Here is a 12,246-nt window from a genome sequence, read left to right as displayed (position 1 = left end):
CTCCATTATCAGCCAGACAATCCTGCCATGGGTCAGCTTTTTTAGGGAATCCTGGCCCCAGTAATACTACTTCCTCTCTTTGTTCCTCCAGCGTAGGTATAGTAGAGTCTTTCTTTTGTTGGCGAGCTCTGGACTGCCTCACCATCCATTGTGGGCTTCTCTACTCTTCCATCAGCTATGACATTAATTTCCTACATTAAATTTCCTCTGTTTCAAATACTTAGAGTGCTTTCTGTTTTCCTGGTTAGATCCTGACTGATAAAGGGATATCCCACATAATTTTTGAGGAAGATATGTCATAAGAGGGTACCTGTAGTGTTGACTAATTCATCTGTGATTTCTTGCAGAGACAGGAAATTATATTGCATGGGTATGTTGGCTTATCTGATCCCTGCCACCCAGGTAACACCTGGAGGTATAAGAGAAACCACGTTTTCAAAGAAGCAGTTGGAATTAGATGATGAAAACTTACAGTAATGATATTTTGGAAAATGACTTATTAATGAGTTGTAACTATAGGAAAGGAAGTGAGTGGTCTTTGGAATGATATCCTGTAAATGAGATTAGAAGAAACTTGATACCCAAGGAGGAACTGGGAAATTAAAAGTCAGGCAGATGACTGAAAAGCTGAATGTACATTGAAAGGCTCCTTTCCGTTAGAAAAAAAGAGGCCCAGTCATGATGAAATGTAAACACCAGTAATGCTGTCTGACTCATTGCGAATGTTTAAAAAAACAACAGGAAAAATCAAAGTATTGTCCATTAGTAGTGCTTCTCATTATATACATAGGTTAAATATTCTATTTATGGTAATTTTTCTAAAATTTCAACAGGATGTCATTGTGATTTTCATCTACACTGCAGGTCCTGAATACATTTAAGAATTAGAGAAGAATGAGGAATAAATACGTGAATTTCAAAAAATGATTCTGGAAATCACCATCATGCAACAATGATGTCAACATTAAATAGTGGAATAAATATTTAAAAAGAAAAAATGTGTAAGCTTCTAAAGGATGAAGGAATTCTGACTAATCAACAGCAGTGATGAATTATAAATAGCAGACCTTGCCAGATTGGCGTGAATGGTTTTCTGGGGGTTTTTTGGATTATGAATTCCAGTAACAAGAGAAGAGACGTGTTGAATATTCTACACTGGCTATCAGTAAAGCATTCTGATCTAGCATCTTGTGAAATCTCAATTACGAAATTAATTTATAGTGATTTCCAGGTGAGAGTGGTAACTGGAAACTTTTAAGGAAGATTTAGAGGAACAAATGAGCAATGACAGGGAATTTTTAAAAAAACTTTTTTTTTATTGTGAAATATATATAGAAGTTTATATAATGAAAATGCACTGTTTAAAGAAAAATATAAAGTGAACACTGTGTTCAAGAGCTAGAACATTGCCAGCACCATAGAATCTTACACTGTGTTTGTTTTCCATCACAACTCCCTTCCAACTCTCCAACTCCGGAGACAGCCGTTATCCTAACCTTTATGGCAATCATGTCCTTGTTTTTTGTGTTTTTTTTTTTAACAGTGTTACCATCCACCTATGAATTCCCCAACAGGAAAGTAGCTTTGCCTATTTTGAACTTTATTTGTTTGTTTGTTTATTTATTTTAAAATATATTTTTATTGATTTAGAGAGAGATGAAGGGAGAAGTATAGAGAGATCGAAACATCGATGAGAGAAAAAGTATTAATTGGCTGCCTCCTGCATGCCCCTACTGGGGATGGAGCTAGCAACCGGGGCATGTGTCCTGGCCAGGAATCAAACTAGGTTCATAGGTTGATGCTCAACCACTGAGCCATACCGGCCAGGCTGTTTTAAACTTTATATATATGGAATCGTACTGTATATATTATTTTGTATCTGGCTTTTTATTCAATATTATCTTGTTGTTACATGTTGTGCGTGTCAATGTCTGATTCATTTTCATTGCTGTATGGTATTCCATCTTTGGTATAGACCACAATTTGTCTACTCTATTGTTGGGTATTAGCTTTGCTGCAGTAAACAACCCCTGAGTATCACTGGCTTCAATGACAAACATTTGTTTCTTGCTCTTTTTTTAGAAAATATGTTTTTTTTATTTCAGAAAGGAAGGGTGAGGGAGAGAGAGACTGAAACATCAATGATGAAAGAGAATCACTGAGAGGCTGTGACCGGAATCAAACCCAGGACCCTTCAGTCTGCAGGCCCATGCTCTATCCACTGAGCCAAATCAGCTAGGGCCTTGCTCTTGATACTTGTAAACTGTATTATCTTAGGTTCTTTTCCATGTGTTTTGTCATTTCAGGACATAGACTAAAAAAGCCAACTCTGAGCCCTGGCGAGTTGCTCAGTTGATTAGAGCATTGTTCTGTCCGATATGCCAAGGTTTCGGGTTCCATCCCCGGTCAGGGTACATACAAGAAAGAATCAACAAGTGAATGCTTAAATAACCGGAACAACAAATTGATGTTTCTCTCTCTCTCTCTCTCTCTCTCTCTCTCTCTCTCTCTTGCTGTCTCTTTCTTTCTCTGTCTCTCTCTCTCTAAAATCAAATTAAAAAAAAAAAAAAAAGGTAGCAACCCTGTCTGGGACATGAGTTTTTTTTGTTTTGTTTTTTTAAAATATATTTTATTGATTTTTTACAGAGAGGAAGAGAGAGGGATAGAGAGTTAGAAACATCAATGAGAGAGAAACATCGATCAGCTGCCTCTTGCACACCCCCTACTGGGGATGTGCCCGCAACCAAGGTACATGCCCTTGACCGGAATCGAACCCGGGACCCTTGAGTCCGCAGGCCGACGCTCTAGCCACTGAGCCAAACTGGCTTCAGCTGGGACATGAGTTTTTGTGACAGAAGTAGAAGCAATAGCTCTGAGAGAAACTCATTAAGATTCTTATGGATGTTATATATAGTATTAGTGGCCCAGTGCACAAAATTCATGCACAAGGAGGGGGGCGTGTGTGTCCCTCAGCCCAGCCTGCACCCTCTCCAATCTTGGACATCCCTCTCGAATTCCGGGACTGCTGGCTCCTAACCTCTCACCTGCCTGCCTGCCTGATCGCCCTGAACCACTCTGCCTGCCAGCCTGCTCGCCCCCAGCTGCCCCCCCGCCAGCCTTCTCACCCCCAACTGCCCCCCCTTGCCAGCCTGATTGCCCCAAACTGCCCCTCCTGCCAGCCTGTTCACCCCCAACTGACCCCCCCTGCTGGCCTGATCGCCCCCAACTGCCCCCCACTGCCAGCCTGCTCACCGCCAACTTCCCCCCCCCCCCCGCCAGCCTGCTCACCCCCAACTGCCCCTCCCGCCAGTCTAATCACCCCCAACTGTCCTCCCCTCCTGGCCTGATCGCCCCTAACCACCTCTGCCTCCTCCCCGCCAACATGGCTTTGTCCGAAGGACGTTTGGAAGGTCTCCGGGGCTAATTAGCATATTACCCTTTTATTAGTATAGATGTCTGCTCTACACACACTCTGTTGGTCAAAGCATGTCTCAAGTCCAAGCCAAAAGTCAATTAGGTAGAATGTATACTCCTCCCACAGGAGGCATGACAAGGCACGTGGTGTGGAGAGATATATAGTTCTTTTCAAAGGAAAGGTGGTGCAATTTGCCACTACTGTCAATGTTCCCATATTTGGTTATCACAGGTGTTATTATGAGTTTTCTTGTGCATATATCCTGATGCAAATATGCATGAATTTATCCAGCAGTAGAATTGCTAGTTATATATGTTTTCAACTTTATTAGATGATGTCAAATTGTTTTGCAAAATGGTTTCCCTGACTTATACACCAACTGTGTATAAGAGTTCCAAATGTGCCACATTCTCATTGTATTTAGGTATAGTCTTTTAAAATTTTAGGTAATATAATCTGGTGAATAAGTGTTTGTAGTTTGGTGTGGTTTTAATTTACATTTCTGCAAGTGCTAATGAGATTGAATACTGTTATATATATATATATATATATATTTTTTTTTTTTTTTAATATATTTTATTGATTTATTTTTTTTACAGAGAGGAAGGGAGAGGGATAGAGAGTTAGAAACATCGATGAGGGAGAAACATCGATCAGCTGCCTCCTGCACACCTCCTACTGGGGATGTGCCTGCAACCAAGGTACATGCCCTTGACTGGAATTGAACCTGGGACCTTTCAGTCTGCAGGCTGATGATCTATCCACTGAGCCAAACCAGTTAGGGCTGTTTTATATATTAACTAGAGGCCCAGTGCACAAAATTCATGCAAAGGTAGGGTCCCTAGCGGCTGCCGGCTGTCACAGCTGCCAACTGGGGCAGGGCCAGGGGGGAAGGGGCCATGGGTGGTTGGCTGGCTGGCCCCGCCCCCTGTTTGAACTCTGGTCGAACTCTCAGTCAAACTTCCGGTTGAGGGGACAATTTGCATATTAGGCTTTTATTATATAGGATTGACTAGGAATTTTTAAGTGCCTGTTCAAATCTTTTGCCCATTTTTCTGTTGAGTATGTGTCTTTTGCTTAATGAGTTTTGGGAATTCTTTATTCTATATATAAGTTCTTTGTCAGATATAGTATTATAAATATCCTCTCCTGCTCTTTTTACTTCCTTTTTCATTTGTAATGATATCCTTTGATAAATATAAGTTTTTAACCTTGATGATGTCCAGTATATTATTACTTTCTTTCACAGTCAGTGCATTTTTTTTTTGTCTTGTTTAAGAACTTTTTTTTGCCCTGGCCAGTGATCTCAATGGTTAGACGACTGGCCTGCCCATCAAAGGGTCCTGGGTTTGATTCCTAGTTAAAGGCACATATTTAGGTTTCAGGTTTGATCCCAGGCCTGGGGTGTGTGCAGGAAGCAACCAATCAATGTGTCTCTCTCCATCTACATTTCTCTCTCTCCCCCTCCCTTCCACCCTCTCTAAAAATCATTGGAAAAAATATCCTTGGGTGAGGATTAACAAACACACAAAAGAAAGAAAGAAAGAAAGAAAGAAAGAAAGAAAGAAAGAAAGAAAGAAAGAAAGAAAGAAAGAAAGAAAGAAAGAAAGAACTCTTTTTTTACTGCAAGGGTCTGAAAATATTTCTTTTCCTTTCCTTTCTTTTCTTTTTTATCCTTACCTGAGGATATTTTCCCCATTGCTTTTCAGAGTGGAAAGGAGGTAAGGAGGGAAGGAGAGAGAGAGAGAAACATCTAGGTGAGAGAGACATAGAGACTGGTTGCCTCCCCTTGTCCAGAATCAAACCCGAGACCCTGGCCAATGCGCTAACCACACCGGCCAGGGCTGAAGGTATTTCTTTTGTTATAGTCTTTTTGTTTTGCACTCACATTTAGGTCTATAATACACCTGAGATTGACTTTTAAATACAGTACGAGATATAGATAAAATTTTACCAGTTTCTGTATATAATTACTTAATTGTTTGGTGCCATTTATTGTAAAACAAAAGTGTCCCCACTGTCAGATAAATAGTGTTGCTACAAGCTGTGCAACCAGTGCCAGTGTCTGCTGCTGGGGTCTCCTGTTTATTGGGTTTTTGTCTATCTTATGTCAATAACACACCGTCTTAATTATTGTAGCTTTACAATAGATCTCGATATCCAAAACCAACTCATTCTTCTTCTTCAAAAGTATCTTAGCTCTTCTTGGCCTTTTGTATATCCATAAAAAAGTTAAGCATATAAATTCCACAAATCTTTTAGAGTGTTGCTCTAGCCAGCTTGGCTCAGTGGATAGAGCGTCAGCCTGCGGACCAAAGGGACCCAGGTTCGATTCCAGTCGAGGGCACATGCCTGGATTGCGGGCTTGATCCCCAGTCGGGGGTGTGCAGCAGGCAGCCCATCAATGATTCTCTCTCATCATTGATGTTCCTATCGCTCTCTCCTTCTCCCTTTCTCTCTGAAATCAATAAAGAAATATATTTTAAAAAAATCTTTTAGAGTGTTGATTTGGGAGAATAGTGAATCTACAAATTACTTTGGGGGGACTTAACATTGTTACTAAATCATGAATTCTAAACCATGAATTTGGAATACCTCTCTATTCATTTTATGTTTTCTCTAACAACTCTCAGTGAAGTTCTAGTCTATTTCCTATAGAGGTTTTATACATCTTTGTATTTAGAAGATTGTGTGGCACATAGAGGGTGCTCCATAAATGTTTGTTTAATATTTGTTCCATAAATGAATAGGCAAATCCATAGAAACAAAAAGTAGATTAGTGATTGCCAGGGGTTGTGGGGAGGAAGAATGAGGAGTGACTGCTAATGGTACCAGGTTTCTTTGGCAGGGGGGATGGTGATCAAAATGTTCAGGATTTAAGAAGAATGAGTTGGTTTTGGATATCAAGATCTATTATAAAGCTACAATAATTAAGACAGTGTGTTATTGACATAGATAGAGATGATAGTTGCACAACCTTATGAATATACTAAAACCCACTCAATTGTACATTATAAAAGGGTAAATTTGATATGTGAATTATATCTCAAAAATTGTTTGGCCTTTAACAAAATAAGTTATTATTAATGCCACTCTTTTCTGAGTACAGATAAACAGTTCTTAGATAGAATAGAACTTTATGAATGCAGCTCATTATATAACCAATACCCCAAGCTTATAAATAGCTATTTCAGTTCCTCAGTACTCAAGGACTTGTAAGGGCTTGAGATTATACATACATTTTGTTCTTTTCATTAAGGCTTTAATTTTAGAGCAGTTTAGGCTCACAGAAAAATTGAGCAAAAGGTACAGAGATTTCCTACATACTCTCTGCCTCCACACATGCATAGCCTTCCCCATTATAAACATCCTCCACCAGAATGGTACATTTGTTATAGTTGATGAACCTACATCACAGTCAACTTAAGTCCATAGTTTACATAGGATTCACTCATGGTGTTGTACATTCCATAGGTTAGGACAAATGTGTAATGACATGTATCCATCATAATGGCATGATATTGAATATTTTCACTGCCCTAAAAATTGTCTGTGCTCCACTTATTCATCCCTCTTCTCCCCTCAATCCCAACCCTGTCAAAGACTGGAATTTCTACTGTCTCCATAGTCTTGCCTTGTCCAGAATGTCATATAGTTGGAATCATACATTATGTAACCTTTTCAGCTTTGCTGTTCTCATTTAGTAATATACATTTAAGACTTAATAGCTCATTTCTTTTTAGCACTGAGTAATATTCTATTGTCTGTAGACAATATGTACCACAATTTACTTATCCATTCACCTAACTGAAGGACCTTTTGATTGCCTCCAGGTTTTGGCAATTATGAATGAAGCTGCTATAAACATTCATGTGCAGGTTTTAATGTGGACATAGTTTTCAGCTTTTGGAGACAAATATCAAGGAGCATGATTGGTGAATCATATGCTAAGAGTATGTTTAGTTTTGTAAGAAACTGTAAAATTGTCTTCCAAAGTGGCTGTACCATTTTGCATTCTCATTAGCAATTGAAGGAGGGTTTGGTTTCTTCCACATCCTCACTGGCATTTGGTGTCAGTGTTCCAGATTTTGGCCTTTGTAATTGGTATGTAGTGGTATCTCGTTGTTTTAATTTGCATTTCACATGTTGAATTGCCATCTGTATATCTTCTCTGGTGAGATGTCTGTTAGGTCGTTGGCCCATTTTTTAATAATATGTTTTTATTGATTTTCAAGAGAGAGGAAGGGAGAGGGCGATAGAAACATCGATGAGAGAAAAACATCAACATGGATCGGCTGGCTCCTGCACACCCCATACTGGGATTGAGCCCACAACCCAGGCATGTGGTCTGACCAGGAATCAAAACAGCGATCTCTTAAAACATGGGTTGATGCTCAACCACTGCGCCACACCAGCTGGGCCTTTGGCCCATTTTTAAATCAGATTGTTTTCTTCTTTTTTTTTTTTTTTATTGAGGTATTATATGTGTACATATCTTATGAGCTCAGAATCTTATGAGCCAGTGTAAGCAATACTGTAGAAAGGAATAGTTAGAAACTGTGTAAGGGGTCAGAGCTTTGACTGAAAAACAAACTGCTGGGACAGGCTACAGTCCCGGAAGGAAACTGGAGTGAGAACCAGGGACCCAAGTCGGAGGTCTTTGTCTAGACTCGCCGTGCACATCGGAGTAGTAAACAGGAAGACTCAATTCAGTGTTCTTGCGGACATCCAAGACTGTTCACACCAGGCCAAGGGCAGCCCACTACATCCTCACTAGAGGAAGAGGGACAGAAATTGTGCCAGGCGAGGTCCTCCATAGTTTGGAGCTGGTGGGGGGATGGGAGGGTGGGGGCAGGGAGAGGACGGGGGTGGGGGACGGAGGGAGGAAGGTCGATGGTGGGAGGAAACTGCAGGTAGCAGGCTCTCTGTACCTACAAACGTCTGGGGCGGGGGCTGGAACTAGCATGAAACAGTTCATCTAACACTGCTTTTTGCATAAGAAAGGTATAGATCCGATTGGATTGAAAGAGAAGTGGGAATCAGGATAAGTTTTTGTGGAGGAGTGAGAATTTGAAAGGAACTTGAGAAATCAGTGCTAAGTAAGGAAAATGAAACTTACTGGTCTGGGTTAACAAGGTCACTTCTGGAGCCCTTCTTATTATTAGGAATTATGTAGCAATTCATCAAAATCTTGGCCCCCTGACAGAGTTAAATATTTCATTGTGTGTATGCAATTGAATCCTAGAATTAAAAAAATAAAATCCTGAATGTATGCCATTTGACTCTAGTGACTTTTCCCCAGGTTTCTGAGCTGTCAATTCTTTTCTTTCATCACTGGAAAAATATTATGCCATTTCTTTCTGGCCTCCATGGTTTCTTTATTTTTTTAAATTTATTTTTCAATTACAGTTTACATTCACTGTTATTTTGTATTAGTTTCAGATGTACAACATAGTGGTTAGATAATAATAAACTTTACAAAGTGATTCCCCCCCCCAATATTTCAAGTACCCACCATACATAGTTATTACAGTATTATTGACTATATTCCCTGAGCTGTACTTGACACCCCTGTGACTATTTTGTAACCACCAATTTGTATTTCTTAGTCCCTTCCCTTTTTCACCCAACTCCACAACCCCCCATGGTTTCTCATAAGAAATTCACTGTCATTCAAATTGTTTTTCCTGAACCGGCGATGTGTCATCTGAGTGTTGGCTTCTATTGGTTGTCCTCTTTCACTCAAGTTGAGATCTTGGTTCTTAGTGATTCTCCACTGAAATATGACATTTTCATATTATGTCTTTAAATATTTGGGTGTCCCAAAAAATGTCTACACACTTTTATTTTCATTTATTTTTATTATTTTTAATGTACACACACTTTAACAGCTCCATTGATGTTTCTTTTCCGATTTAACCCATTGGAATTAATAATGGTATTCAAAGTGTGTATACATTTTTGGGGGGACACCTTATGTAATTCTAGATCTTATATAAGCCTATTTTCTTTTTTAAATTTTAGAGAGACCAGACGGGAAAAGGAAAGAAAGACCTATGTGAGGGTGGACCCATAATCAGCTGCCTCCTTCATGCCCCCTCCTGGGTATCAAGCCGGCAACCCAGGCATGTGCCCTGACCAGGAATTGAATCAGCAACCTTTTGGTGCACAGGATGACACCCAACCAACTGAGCCACAGTGGCCAGGGCTATTTAAATCTATTTTAGGTGTCTTTCTCTTACACCATTCCAGCAGGGGAAGTTGGGTGTACCATCTTGTTACTGTTAGGTGGAAGTAGAAATCCAGATTCGTTGCTTGGTTTCCATTGATATATGAATGGGGTGCTCCTCGTCATTGTTGGTTGGGGGTTGGAATTCCAGATGGCCACATGGTCTCTACTGATGCCCTGTGGTAGGGGTTCTTGTTATCCCCAGATGGGGATGAAAGTTCTGGCTCCCTACTGGGCTTTCTCTCATGCCTCTCTGGCAGGGGTGTTGGGGCATCTTGTTATGGGCTGCAAGAGTGGAAGTCCAGGCTCCCCATTCAGCCTTTGCTGGCCCGGGTGGGTGCTGGCCCATCGTTTTTTTCTGTGGAATTTGGGTGGAGTAAAGTGACTGCTGTGTAATAATTTTCTGTCCTGCTAGGCTGCCCTTTTCCTGGTCCTTTGGCTTAAGAAATGGGCTTTTGTTGGGCCTTTTCTTGTCTGTACCATTGGTTTTAGGGTTGTCAACTTTTCAGATCCAAGTCTGGTATGCACATGAGCCAAAGAGAAAATCCATTGAACCCGCCATATGTCGTTCCTTGGGTCTTGAGGTTCCTTGCTGGTTGATCTTCTCTCTACCTTTTAGAGTCTTAAGTTTGTTTTATATATAGGGTTTAGGGGTTTTAGTTGTAATCAGTTAGGAGAATAAGGAAATGTTTGTTTATTCTACCTTCCTAGAAATGCAATTATTTTGTGAGTTAATATTTCCCAATGTGAGTTTCTCTGATATTCCCTCAGGATTAGATTTGGGTTATGCTAATTTGGCTATAGTTCCACTGAAGTGATGCTGAGTGGGTTTTTTTTTAGTGCATCATAGCAGAAGGCACATGCTGTCAATCAGTATCATTACCAGTGATGTTAACTTGGATCACTTGGTTAAGGTGATATTTGCCAAGCTTCTCCACCATGAAGTTACTATTTTACCTTTTAAGGTTAATAAGTATTTTGTAGGGAGATACTTTGAGACTGTGCAAATATCTTCTCACTCTTCAAACTTTCACCCACTAGTTTTAGCATCATACACTGATAACACTTTTCTGAATCAATTATTATGATGGCTTTCAAATGATAATTTTCCAATTTTATCATTCCTTTGTTATTTATTAATTTATGTTTAACTGAAAGAAAAGCTTTCTCTTCTGTACCATTCATTCACTCATTCATTCATTCATTTATCTATATATCTATCAGTGTGTGAATTCTTATAAGTAATGATACTTTACTATAATTACTTATTTTGATGCTCAAATTATCTCAGATTTGACCAATGGGTCTCTCCTTAGTTGCTTCCTATCCCTCTGTGATATGTCTGTATTCAAAGACAACATGTAGAGCTCTAGCCAGTTTTGCTCAATGGTTAGACCATTGACCTGGGACTGAAGGGTATCAGGTTCTATTCCCAGTCAAGATCACGTACCTTGGTTGCAGGCTTCATCCCTAGCCCCAGTTGGGGGCGCATGCGGGAGACAACCAATTGATGTGTCTCTTTCACATCGATGTTTCTCTTTCTCTGTCTCTCCCCCTCCCTTCCACTCTCTATAAATCAATGGAAAAAATATCCTCAGGTGAGGAATAACAAAAAATAAAAGAAAAGAAAAGAAAGGAAGAAAGAAATACTGTTATTTCTTTCTACTTAAAAAAGAAGACAACATGTAGACATATATGTAAAAAATCCCAAATCTATAAAAATGCTACTAGAACTATAAGTGAATATTATAATGTTGTAGGACACAAGAATAATATACAAAAATCAAGCACATCTCTATACAATAGCAGCAAGCAATTGAAATTAAAATGTTAAAAAATACCATTTACGCCAAAACCGGTTTGGCTCAGTGGATAGAGCGTCGGTCTGCGGACTGAGGGGTCCCGGGTTCGATTCCGGTCAAGGGCATGTACATTGGTTGCGGGCACATCCCCGGTGGGGGGTGTGCAGGAGGTGGCTGGTTGATGTTTCTCTCTCATAGATGTTTCTAGCTCTCTGTCCCTCTCCCTTCCTCTCTGTAAAAAAATCAATAAAATATATTAAAAAAAAATACCATTTACAACAGCAAAAAGCCCGAAATATTTAAGGATAAATCTAATGAAATATGTGCAAGATTTGTATGTTGAAATTACAATAGTTGAGAGAAATAAAGAAAACTTAAATATGTATGGAAGAGTCAATATTGTTAAGCTATTGATTCTTCCCAAATTTATCTGTGGATTCAATACAAACCCAATGAAAATCTCAGGAGCCTTTCTGGGTAGAAATTTGTAAGCCTATTCTAAAATTTATATTTAAAAAATAAATCTAGAATAGCCCAAACAATTTTAAAAGTGGACATAGATGGAGGACTCATACAACTTAATTTCAAGACTTATTCTAAAGTTATCGTAACCGAGACTGTGTGGTATATATCAAAGGAAAAAATAGAGTCCAGGCCAGCTGGTGTGGCTCAGTGGTTGGGCATTGACCTATGAACCAGAAGGTCATGGTTGGCTTCCCAGTCAGGATACATGCCCAGGTTGCAGGCTTGATCCCTAGTAGGGGGTGTGAGAGGCAGCCAATAGCTCTTTCATCATTGAT

At 39.7% G+C, this 12,246-nt stretch overlaps 1 pseudogene across 1 annotated transcript in view; it reads right to left on the bottom strand.

Annotated features, from left to right (window-relative positions):
* Window positions 1-11,679, bottom strand: part of LOC307097905 (large ribosomal subunit protein mL42-like) — a 63,527-nt pseudogene extending 51,848 nt beyond the window's left edge. The window contains exon 1 of the transcript XR_013815249.1: window positions 11,577-11,679. The product of XR_013815249.1 is annotated as a large ribosomal subunit protein mL42-like (transcript). The remainder of the gene's footprint in view (window positions 1-11,576) is intronic.
* Between the last annotated feature and the right edge of the window lie 567 nt (window positions 11,680-12,246).

This window comes from Cnephaeus nilssonii, assembly GCF_951640355.1.
Source record: "Cnephaeus nilssonii genome assembly, chromosome: 4".
NCBI classification, from domain to species: domain Eukaryota; kingdom Metazoa; phylum Chordata; class Mammalia; order Chiroptera; family Vespertilionidae; genus Cnephaeus; species Cnephaeus nilssonii.
The sequence above is the reverse complement of the archived record's forward strand: the minus strand, read 5'-3'. Positions and strand labels throughout refer to the sequence as shown.